Here is a 12,549-nt window from a genome sequence, read left to right as displayed (position 1 = left end):
TCTCGTGTGAATACGTTGGTGTGTCTTAAGACAGGAAGATGTAGTGAAATCTGTCCCACACTGACCACAGCTGTATGGTTTCTCCCCAGTGTGAATACGTTGGTGTGTCTTCACACTAGATAATCGAGCAAAAGCTGCTCCACACTGACCACAGCTGTATGGTTTCTCTCCTGTGTGAATACGTTGGTGTTTCTTCAGAACGGAAGATGTAGTGAAAGCTGCCCCACACACACCGCAGCTGTAAGGTTTCTCTCCTTTGTGAATACGTTGGTGTCTCTTTAGACTAGATGATACCGTGAAAGCTGCCCCACACTGACCACAGCTGTATGGTTTCTCTCCTGTGTGAATACATTGGTGTGTCTTTAGATTAGATGATTCAGTGAAAGCTGCTCCACACTGACTACAGATGTATGGTTTCTCTCCTGTGTGAATACGTTGGTGTGTCTTAAGATGGGAATATGTAGTGAAAGCTGCCCCACACTGACTACAGATGTGTGGTTTCTCTCCTATGTGAATAAGTTGGTGTGTCTTAAGACCAGAAGATGTAGTGAAAGCTGTCCCACACTGACCACAGCTGTATGGTTTCTCTCCTGTGTGAATACGTTGGTGTGTCTTTAGACTAGATGATACCGTGAAAGCTGCCCCACACTGACCACAGTTGTATGGTTTCTCTCCTGTGTGACTACGTTGGTGTTTCTTAAGATCGGAAGATGTAGTGAAAGCTGCCCCACACTGACCACAGCTGTATGGTTTCTCTCCTGTGTGAATACGTTGGTGTGCCTTCAGACTAGATGATTGAGTGAAAGATGCTCCACACTGACAACAGCTGTATGGTTTCTCTCCTGTGTGAATACGTTGGTGAGTCTTTAGGTTAGATGATTGAGTGAAAGCTGCTCCACACTGACCACAGCTGTAAGGTTTCTCTCCTGTGTGAATAAGTTGGTGTGCCTTTAGACGAGATGATTGAGTGAAAGCTGCTCCACACTGACAACAGCTGTATGGTTTCTCTCCTGTGTGAATATGTTGGTGTGCCTTCAGACTAGATGATTGAGTGAAAGCTGCTCCACACTGACCACAGCTGTAAGGTTTCTCTCCTGTGTGAATAAGTTGGTGTGCCTTTAGACGAGATGATTGAGTGAAAGCTGCTCCACACTGACTACAGCTGTATGGTTTCTTTCCTGTGTGAATACGTTGGTGTTTCTTAAGATGGGAAGATGTTGTGAAAGCTGCCCCACACTGACCACAGCTATATGGTTTCTTTCCAGTGTGAAGCCTCTGATGATACCTCAGATGTGAAGATCTTTTGAAAATTTTCCCACAGTGTTTACAGGAGTAACATCTGGATCCGTCTTGGGATATATGTTTCTGCAATGACAGAAAGCAAGAAGGATTAGATCCTTTTGAAGTTGACACAAAAGATTTCTCTAAGCTAACCAACATATTCTAACTGGACGTGTATAGACCGAGCCACAAGTCTCAATATTTCAGATCAAACATGAATGCTGAGAGTGTGTTTATAAGTGCCCTCAGCTGTCAGCACTGTGCTCTGATGTGTTCTGCACACGTTCAGGTTTTTGAGTAGTAAACTCTTGCTTTTTGATCTTTCATTAATTATTTTTTGCCATGATGAAATTCTGAAAAGGAACTCTTGCTACAATATTTATAAATGATAGAAGGAAGCACAGTCTTGTCCAAGTTGTTCAATTAAACAACTTGTAGAGGTTTGACTGAAAAAGGTTGACTACTGGTTTAAATTAATGAAAGTAACAGTGGTGGTAATACATGACATTCTTGACACTAATCCTTTGTTCCAGCTTACAACCCAGAGGTCTGCAGCCATTGAGCTCAACAGCTGTCAGGGAAACAGTTTTAACTCAACCTTCGTTTCTCTCTAAAACAACTCTTTACCCTGAGGTAGAGAGATCTACAAACCTGTCATCTAACCATTAAAGACCCAGAAGTATTACCACCACCAGGTTTAATTCATGTAATCCAGAGACTTTAAACACAAATAATGAAGATTAGCTCCTGAACCTCTCAAATCTGAAGACTGAGAGCCAGAAAATGTCCCACCACAACAATCTGGCCACTGAGTTTCTTCCAGCAGATCATTCAGCCTGCAGCACATTTTCAGTCTAAGCACATCTGTATCAGAGTGAGGAGACGCAACCAAGAAACACTTTTTCCACATTTGAAGTAAAAGCAGAACAAGCGGACGATACACGGAGCCTCGACACTCGTCCTCATGTCTTTAATGTCCTCCACACTGACCTGAAGCCCGCTGGAACCAGAGGATGAACCGGCTCTGTTCCTGGTGGAGGGGTTTGGATCCTGGTTCTGCTGCTCCATTCTGGTCCTGGTCCTCAGACTGATGGACTCTGTCTGCAACTGTCAGTACATACAATAAGATCCAGCTGTGGAGTGCAGCATGTTAAATCACACCCACTTTTCTTCTTCTCTTGAAAACCTTTCTGGACAGTTTTTAACCATCTAAGTCACATTTCATTAAACTTTTAACTGTGGTTTTTATTCAAATTCCTGAGAACTTTAAAATGGTTCTTAAAAGACCCACTAAGGTCACAGCTCAAAATATTTGGAACTTTTTTTTATCAAATTCAGAAAAAATGTAATAATATACTCTGTAGAATGACACCCACTGTGTGAAATATCCCATGAATCTCATCTGAGTCAGTGTAACATGATCAACTTAAATCATTTTACCACATTAAAACAATGATACTGTTTGAGGAAAGGGTCCCAATATCATCCCAAAGCCTGAAGTGCAGATTTTTATTTCTAAATTTGTTCTCATTTCCAGAAGCTGTCATGGATCCAGAAAAGTAAGAGAGTAATCTCAGATTTGTCACAGGTTAACATCTGAAGCCCACGGTTCAGCACTCAGGGAGCTTCAGTCTGGACTGAGGCTTGACACTGAGAAGATGTGATGTTTCAGTGGGGGAATGATCTTGTTCTGTGTGGCAAACAGCACGTCAGCAGGAGCTGTCTGACTGATCTGAGACACTGAAGAACAACATGAGGTGGACCATTCTGAGGCCGTCATTTAAATATAAAGGAGTGTTTTTCTGGCATCAGAAGTGCTCGTCCAGTGACTCATTCCAGAAAGCTGCTTTAGTGAAACCCAAAGGTTGAGATGAAGGAAACTCACAGACCCTTAAAACTCGGAAATGTTTTTCAACCCAAATAACCTACAGTCTCCTTTATTTTATTCTGAAATTATCTTACCTGGTAAACTTACGTGTCCAGTTGAAGAGTAAAAAGTGAACTTGTGTTGTGGTCAGATCAGAGTATCAGCTCCTAAAAGTTGCACAGATCCTCCTAATAAAGATCATTTTAGCTCCATTTTAACTCCAGATGTTGGCAGGTGGACTTTATGAGTAAAGACATGTACAACCTTTTTATCATGTGGTCAGTCCTTTTTGATACATGGATAAAAGAAAATATTGGATATGTAAAGGAAACTGAAAACTGAAACTGAAAAACATGAGACACTTCTGAAGAGGACAGTCAGACTGTCTTTTAATGAGATTCTGAGTGTAAATCTGAGAAATCAGACACTGATACTGAACTGTATATTTCTACTGCTCCTGTGATACTTTCCTGGATCAGCATTTATATAGACCATAATTAAATCCCATTTTAAGATTTTAAACACTAAAACACATTAAACACATCATATCAAATGTTTTCACTCCACAGTTTTATCAAAAAGCCAAATGATACCCAGATAAGCCCGGAAAGAACAATTCTAAATTTTACACTGATCATCAATTTTTTTAATTTTTTTAAAACTACAGAAAAAAGTTTAGAAAACTGCAGCTTTAGTGAAAAATATGTTTAACACACAGCTAAAAGGATAAAGCTCCATTTTATTTGTCCATCTGACCGGCTTATTGAAATTTATAGTTGATGTGTTTCTGGTTTCTGCTTTGAGTACAACGGTTTGCAGAGCATTAACATTAGCATTAGCAGGACATGCTAACTGTGTATAGCAGCCAGGTTATTTGAACTTTTTTACTCTTTAGTACATGTTCTGACTGCCCGTGCCCAGGTGCAGGAATCAAACCAATGACACAAAGCACTTTGAAGACATTTCTGCAAATGTTTGACCGCTACATGTATTCTTTTCTGGACTCACCGGTATGCAGCTTCCTGTCATGATGTTCTGAAATGTGCTGAGGCTTCGAAGCGTGTTTGGAGTAATGGAGGAGACGGTTTACTTCATTTAGGGGAGGAGCCGAAAATGATGATGTCTGCAACCTCACTACCCGTCCCAACCACGTGACTGCTTCCGGAAGTGCTTCAGATTTATATGCCTGTGTATTGACAAGCATATAAACCCCCCAGTCTCCATTTAAAAGTGGGTTTTTTTATGGAGAGTTGCGGTCAGTTCACTTTTTAAGTTTTGATAGTTTGGATACTCGAGTTTGGATAGCGTTAATGTAGTTTGGAGATAGTTTGGGGAGTTAAGTGAGAGAGAGATAGTTTTGAGATTTGGGAGAGTGAGGAGAGAAGGATAGGTAAGAGGATGGAGCCACCTAGGAAGATGAAGATTTCCCCCGTGTTTGATTTGATATGTCCTGTTAAGGTAAAGCTTAATCTAACATATTTCAGATGCATTAGGTTTGCTGATCAAGAACTGTATTTTCTTAAGGTATTCATAGGTGAGGTGTTTACTGTGTTCAAGGAGTTGGGGTACAATAAGAACACCTCATGCATGCTAAGGCCTTAACTTTCTTTGAGTAAAGTGACAGAAAAACACACACAACCTGCCATATCATATGATTCTACCTTTCTGGGAGAATTTACACACAGAATACATTAAGAAATATTTCATCATACACATATGTGATAAGGGGATGAGAAGTGGGTGGCGGTGAGCTCTCAGTGCCTGTGAGAGAGAGGGGGGGGGGGGGCGGGATTGGAGACAATGGAGCAGCAGGGGGTCTCTCAAACCTGGTGTAGAAGGTGTTGAGATCGTCAGCTAGTCTGGGGGAGGGGGCGACCACAGGCCTTCTACCAACCAGGGTCGTTGGTGCCTGAATCACTCTCCAGTCTGGCTCTATAGTCCTCTTTAGCATTTTTGATGGCCTTCTTGAGGTCCTGTCTGGCCAGCCTGAATGTGTCCATGTCACCCTCTCTGTACGCCTGCTCTTTCCGGCGCCTGAGCTCTCTGAGCTGCTTGGAGAACCAGGGCTTTTGGTTATTGTGCCTTGTGATGGTTTTGGTTGGGAGGCAGACCTGCTCACAGAAGCTGATGCAGGAACATACAGTGTCAGAAAAGCTGCCGTTGTCATCCTCAGGGCCCCTCAGTGACTCCCAGTCAGTAGACTCCATGCAGTCCTGAAGCCTGTCCCTTGCCTCTGGAGTCCACCTCCTTACTGTAGTCCTGGATGGTTTGGCCCTTCTCAGTTGCTGCCTGTATGTGGGGACCATCTGTATGATGCAGTGGTCGGAGTGTCCAAGGGCAGCGTGGGGGATGGAGCGGTATGAGGGTTTTATGGTGGAGTAGAAGTGGTCCAGTGTGTTGCTGTCCTGCATGGCGCATGTCACCAGCTGTTTGGAGCTCGTCAGTTCCTGGGAGAGGTTACACGAGTTGAAATCTCTCATCACAAGAACTATCGAGTTTGGCTGAGAGGTGGAGAAAGGAGCTGCTGAATCCTTGTTGAACGTGTTCACAGATGTACTTAGTTCACTTTTCTGATCACGTTAAGACCAGATGTGAACAGCTCCAGGGCACCGTTAGAACCACTGTGTGTCATTCATTACTGTAAAAACTGTGCATCATCCTTTCCTCTTTCTTTATTCCAAGATCTTCTTCTCCACTTCAGCTTTTGGCTAAATCTAAACACAGCTCACATGTGTTTGGACATTAATAACATAGATCACAGTGACATATGCAACACTTCAGATAAGCAGCTGCCCCAGTATAATTACAGATGGTTAAAATCATTGTTATTTTATAATATTCTTTCATGAACTGTGAGAAGCATTACACAGAGGGTTCATCTCCAAAGCAGGAGTTTTGGTCTGTTTGCAGCCTTTTTATTTTAATGTCAATGACCAGTTCAGCAGGTGTGTCCCTCAGAGGAGCTGGAGGCAGCTGTTCAGGGCTACTTTTTTAGAAGAAGGTTTACTGATTGGAAAGGGGGCTCCTCACGGTGACACTTTGTGGGTAAGAGCCTGAATAAGGGCAACTTCTTCTTCTTCTTGGTTCTTGAAGACGTTTCATCTCTCATCTGAAAGGATTATTCAGTTTTAAACTAGTTGGTGGGAGTATGGACTTCTAAGCATCAGAGTGGTCTTTTACACCAACACGTTGTGCTACATTCAGTTCTTCACTGGCGAGGTTTCAATCTGAAGTTCCCTCAGATCAAATATGTCCACAACCACACAGATGCAAACAGAAACGTATTCAGACAGAAATATTAACCACTGTAATGAGGTGTAGACTTATTTATTGACCTCCTTGCTTTGTTCACAGAAAGTTTCAAGAGTTTTTTCTCTCTCATGATCTAACTTTTCTCCGTCTGTGATATTGGCTTTTTTAGCGTGAGGTAAAAAGGATCCACAGGAGTCTGGAGGATGGACACAAATACAGGGAAATGAGAGGTATGCCTGACTGCACTGGGATGTTGTTTCCTCACCTGTGAGTCACTTTGGATCAAAGCATCTGCTAAATGACTAAATGGAAATGACATGAATGTCCATGATGACTGTAGAGAAACATTCCAACAGAACTGTGTATATGAGCTATCTTTGTAGAAACTGGATGTTTCAGGCTGTTAGTCTCAGTTGTTTCCAGATATTTGCCACATAGCTCGCTGTGAAAGCTGCCTTATACTTAACATGTAGAGATATAAAACTGTGGAGCTGATGGATCTAAAAGTGACATGAAATCACTTAAAGATGATTGTTATTTCAGTGTCAGGGGAAGAAAATCATATCACTGTAAGCACATAATGGATGTCCTTGTGTAAATGCTTTGAGAAACGTGTTGAGCATCATGCCCTCACTGTGCATGTGTTCTGTTTCTGAGCTGTAATGTGCTACAAAGACTTCACATGAATTTAGGAAGTTTTCCTGCTCCTGCCTCAGTCTCAGTGCACTCTGGATTCATCCTCTGGGAAGCAGAAACATCCACAGGAAACTGATGAACATCTGTCCAACAAAATCAGCGTCCTGATAAGCTGCTGCTAGAAGGACAAAATCCTGACCTGAGATCAGTCCAAGATCTGTCTTCTAACATGGAATAAAGTGAAATGATGTGGTGAAATCTGCTGAAAGCTGTGAAACAACAAGTGCTGCTGGAAGTGTTTTCATGAAGAGCTCATTAAACTTTTTAAAGGAGGAATGGACTTTATTCCAGCAGCAGCTCAAAGCAGGAGATTCATATTTATCTGGACATTTGAATGAAAACATTCAGTATTAAATAAATGTCTTTAAAATGTCTTGCTTTTATTTATGGTGAATTGAAGTTTCATTTGGATCATTTTCCAGAACAAATCGTTGAAATGTTCACAGTTTTTATCTTTGAACCTTCAGAAAACTTCTCTTAATAAGAAGAAAAAGTTGAATAAAAGTTTAAATAAATAAAGACAGCAGAGAGGAAGAAACTCCCTCAGCTCAGTATGTTTGTGACTCTGTCTGAGATGGAGGTGAAATATGTGAACCTGGGCTGTGGGTTACTGCTCTCTCACAGCCGTTCTGTTTATTCACAGCTGAGAAATCATCTTTCTGAGGATGACCATAACCTTTATAAACATCACCACTATCTTTATTAATATCCAGAATCACTGTGAATGTTTCTGCTTCTTTCTTCTGGTACCAGTATATCCAGTTTTCATCACACTGGTCAGTTCCACAGCTGAAGGAGACACTTTGACCAACTCTCCTGGTCAGTGTTCACTGGTCCTGGATCAGTTGTGCTGCCATGGCAACCAGCGCTGTGGAGACTCAGACAGACAGATGAAGGTCAGTGTGACAGTGTGTGTTCCAGGTGGAGTTTGCTGGCTCCTGATTGGCTGGAAACACTCACCTGAACACAGACAGCACAGAGCAGCAGCTGGGAGGAAAAGCATTTTGTGCAGTGGTGTTTCCTCTGGTGAACCTGGGGAGAAGTGGCGCTCTGATGCAGCTGAGGCCAAACAAGGACGAGCTGTGAGATCAGACCAGGGCCACGTGCTTTCTAACAGCTCCTCAGAGCTCCCATCAGCCCCTGCGGCCCACAGATAAGACCGCTGCTGCTGACTGACAGCTCAGCTGAAGCTGCTGTGTGGTTTCATGGTCTTGATTTGAATCTGACAGCAGATGATTAAAATCGGGGTCACATGATGCAGAAAAACTAAAAAACATTCATGTTCCCACAAACACATTCAGCTTGGTGGTGAATTTAGTAACACACACTGTTATCTGTTGTTTAACAGCTGGGATGAAAATGCACAACTACAAATCCACACAGCTCCTCAACTCTGATCCAACTCTTCAGTGTGTTTGACTTCATTCAATAATGGAGCTGAATTTCTGCTGACTTTCATTCCTTTCCCACTCTGTCTTCTAACATGATGGATTTAGTTTGTCGTGTTGTTCTTCATCATGTTTCCATCATGCAAACAAAGTCCTGTCAGTGTTCAGCTCTCAAACAGTTCACCTTCAGTTCCACTGACACACTGATGCCTGTGAATTCATCTCAAACTGACATTTTTATCAGTGCTGCAGTCAGTCCTTCACTCACATGGGTTGTTCTGGATCACATGGCTGGAACATGAGATTTCCTCTGACCCACAAACACAACTACACTGCTGTCACTGTGCTGCTTATTGGGCTGTGAATGTTGTCAGAACAGCTTTTCAACAACAAGCTGAAGATGTGGCTGTTGTGCTGCTTTTGATTCACAGTCAGTGTAGACAATATGGAAAGTAGAGCTCAGGAGGTGCAGCTGAAGCTTTTGCTTCTTTCATCATTACTTATAGAGATGACACTGAAATGCTTTTGTATTCAGAGCTTTTATTGATTGTTTAAGGGTGACAGCTTCATGACACTTTCTCCAGTCTGACCCTCACTTGGAACACAATCAAACATACTGGGACATGTGGGAAAGGATCACAGTGTTCATACTGTACATATCTGAGAACATCCACAGGAAGACACTTTATCATTTATATGCTGATTCTGTCATTTTAACATCTTTCAAAGTCAGATTTGTACTAGAAATGATGTTATACACTGTATGTTGACACGTAGAAATAATCCCATTCTGCTTGTAAGCAGCTCTGAATAGAAACAACCATAACTACACTGTTATTACTGTATTATGTTGATGCATGAAAACAGCTGAATGATTGTGCTGGAAACACTGAGAACAGCCTGAAGATGTGGCTGTTGTGTTACTTTTGCTTCACAGTCAGTGTAGACAACATACAAAGCAGCTTCAAAGATACTTCCAGGTGAGGCGTGAAGAAAGCAGCTGTGAGCACCGTAACATACAATAAATACATTATTACTGACCTGGACACTGATACATTCAGATTCAGTTATCACATATATATAAAGGATCTGCAGGTCACTGCTTCTGTTTTTATTTACATTTCACACAGCATTCATACAATCCATGTTTCCCACCATTGCCTGGGCTCTATGAACATGTGCTGCATATTATTTACAGTTAAGATCATAAAGCTGAAAAAGAGAGCAGAACAGCACACGTGATGACTGGTGACTGAGAACAGAGCACCATCGCTGCTGACATCACAAGAAGTGATGTCATCACTCATTATGACCTCACAGTTCTGCATGACATCACAATGGAAACATGTCATCAAAGGACATGACATCACTGTAGTTTATAAAAGCCTGAAAGAGAAACCGCCTGAAAAACAACACTTACTTAAAAAGTCCTTTTTGAGTCAAACCAAAATATCCTCTCCTGCACTTCTGTGGGGTGACAGAGTAGATGAAGAGATTCTGGAGAATGAGTCTGAGGGTTTCTACATATTTCCCTTTGAAAGAGGCAAAGAGGAAAGTTCTGAGGAAGTTGCCAACAGGCCAGAAGCTGTAACACCGAGCTCAGAAAACGCTCAATCCCAGGTCTCTGCTGTTTCCAAGACACCCAACAAAGAAAATATCCTGTTGTTAAACGAGCAGTCAGAGGTCTCTGCTGCTCCTGTGACTCCTCACTCAGAGGATGTCCAGCTTGTGCAGAATCAAAAGTTCTCAACTTTTTGGAATATGCAGATTATATAAAGTACTGTGGTCAAAAGTCTTAAAACACACCTCATTCCTTTATGTTTTGCCAGGATTGTGTCATTTCTTTAAGGAGTCTTCAGGAATAGTTCTCCAGGCTTCTTGAAGGACATCCCAAAGCTCTTCTTTGGATGTCGGCTGCCTTTTGTTCCGTTCTCTGTCAGATGATCCCACACTGATTCAATAATGCTGAGGTCCGGACTCTGGGGAGGATTCGTGCCTCCATAAGACCTGTTGCCACTGATTTTCAGTCCACTTCTTGTATCATTTGGCATAGCTCAGCCTTTTCTCCCTGTTTCCCTTCCTTAAGAACGGCTTCTTGACAGCCACCCTTCCATGGAGACCATTTCTGATGAGGCTTCATTGAACAGCAGCTGGATCAGCTGAAGGTCCAGATGCATCTCTCAGGTCCTGTCAGGTCTTTACTGGTTCATCCCTTGAGTTAGGAGCCTTTTTTCTGCTTGAATGATTCATAGGTCAGAGTTAAGTGGCTTAACAAAGAAAAAACTCATTCCTCTGAAAATGCTCAGGTACAAGGGCTGGACAGAAAATGTCCAAAGAAAAACTCTGAGAGACCTTCAGAAAGCTGGAGAACTATTGATCAGGACCACTTTAAAGATGACAGGACAGTCAGAAAGAAATGAGGCTGGATCAGGAGTTTGTAATGGAACTAATTCCCACTGTTTTGCCTTTTAATGCGATGCGATACAACCCTTATTAAACAAGTTTAATGACATGTATCCAAATGCTGATTTTTGCTGTAAAATACTCCTGAATACTAAATACTCTGATCAGTGTTGTGCAAGTTCAAACTTAAACTTGTTCAAGGCTGAGTTCAGTCTTCTTTCCCTCTTTTATAGCTGGCATCTGTTTTAGGATGCCACTTTCTGTCAGTTTGTGTCGTGCTGGCTGATGTGGGAGTGTTGCTGTGTGCTTCCAAACATATCTATAACTACACATGTCTGGAACTATCCAAATGCATTTGTATATATGGTGTTTCTGCCCATGTCTGGTGCAGAAATCATCGCACAGTCTGTGGCTTTCACCTGAGTGAACATCAGTCTTATGGGGAGCCGAGGTTAACACGAAGCTGCAGAAGCCCCCAAACAAGAACCTAACCACCATCTCTGCACCACTTTGAGAAGAGATTATTTACATCTGGAGGATGCTGAATGTAAAGTGAATTGCTTTGTTATAAATGACATCAGTTAATAATGTGGCTCAAGCAGAGCTTGGATGAGAATAATGGTTTTATGAACTTCTGAGGAATAAGTTGTATCTAAATGAGCAATAACTGTCTGATCTAAAATGCACTCAGATAAAGATCAAGTCCATGCATTCATTCAAGCTGTGTTTATACCACATTAAAAATGATCATGAACTAAACGTTTCCAATCAGCTGAGTCCTCATTTCACCTTCGTCAGTTCAAAACTGACAGAAAATACAAACTCCATGCACAAACACTGCTTTAGATTGATTTCAGAGGTGAAACTGCTGCAGCTGCTGGTCAGAAAGAAGCAACCTGAACCTGAGTCCACTTCAAAGTAGGTTTCACTCTCAACTTAAAACTTCTAGAAAGATATAGCAGTGTAGAAGTTTGCATTTTGGGGATTTTATGTTACTTTTGGCTTGTTTTTTTTTAAACCTGTTAGTATTAATGTATCTGTCTGTGTGATACTTTTTTTTTTTTAAATTCTCTATTTAGTGCAGCTAACATGAACATGACAGATCAGCATGATGATCAGCTGTCATTTCACATCTTTATGGTCCCACCAGAGCACAACAAAGCGTGAACCGTCTGTACTTAAACTGTAATCTGACCTTGAAGACTCTTTGTATTTGTTAGTTCCACATTTGACCCTAATCAGTGTAAAATTAAAACATTTTAATAGCCTTAAAACATATTTAAAGTGGCTAATTGTTAGTTCTGCCAAAGCTATGGTACCTGGTTCTGGTTGTGGGTCCTGGTCCTGGCTGTGGCTCTGTGGTTGGGTGCTTTCAGCTCTCAGTCTGGTGTGTTTGAAGGTTTCTGCCCAGTTTTCCCTCCTCATGCCTGAACTGAGCTCTCAGCTGCTGTTTTTCACAGCAGGACGACACTCGACTTCATGAGGCTGCTAAAACAGCAGCTTCATTGTTTTAGTGACGTTTCCAGTCCAGTTAGTTGCGGGACAGACATCAGACCGCTCAGAAAAACTCAACCGCTGTGAGAGAAAGATTTTCACCTTTGCAGCATTTTGCTTTGAACCTCTTAAAAACTAATGTGTTGAATGTTTGCAGCAGGAAAACCA

The 12,549-nt window shown here is 41.9% G+C and overlaps 1 protein-coding gene and 1 pseudogene across 1 annotated transcript in view; both read right to left on the bottom strand.

Annotated features, from left to right (window-relative positions):
• The window catches only part of LOC140314142 (uncharacterized), a 206,422-nt gene that overhangs the window by 3,865 nt on the left and 190,008 nt on the right, over positions 1–12,549 (bottom strand). The window lies entirely within an intron of this gene.
• LOC140296141 (uncharacterized) overlaps positions 1–12,549 on the bottom strand; it is a 56,052-nt pseudogene that overhangs the window by 266 nt on the left and 43,237 nt on the right.

This window comes from Leuresthes tenuis, unplaced genomic scaffold, assembly GCF_036924035.1.
Source record: "Leuresthes tenuis unplaced genomic scaffold, fLeuTen1.0.hap1 SCAF_1, whole genome shotgun sequence".
Taxonomy (NCBI): Eukaryota; Metazoa; Chordata; class Actinopteri; order Atheriniformes; family Atherinopsidae; genus Leuresthes; species Leuresthes tenuis.
The sequence above is the reverse complement of the archived record's forward strand: the minus strand, read 5'-3'. Positions and strand labels throughout refer to the sequence as shown.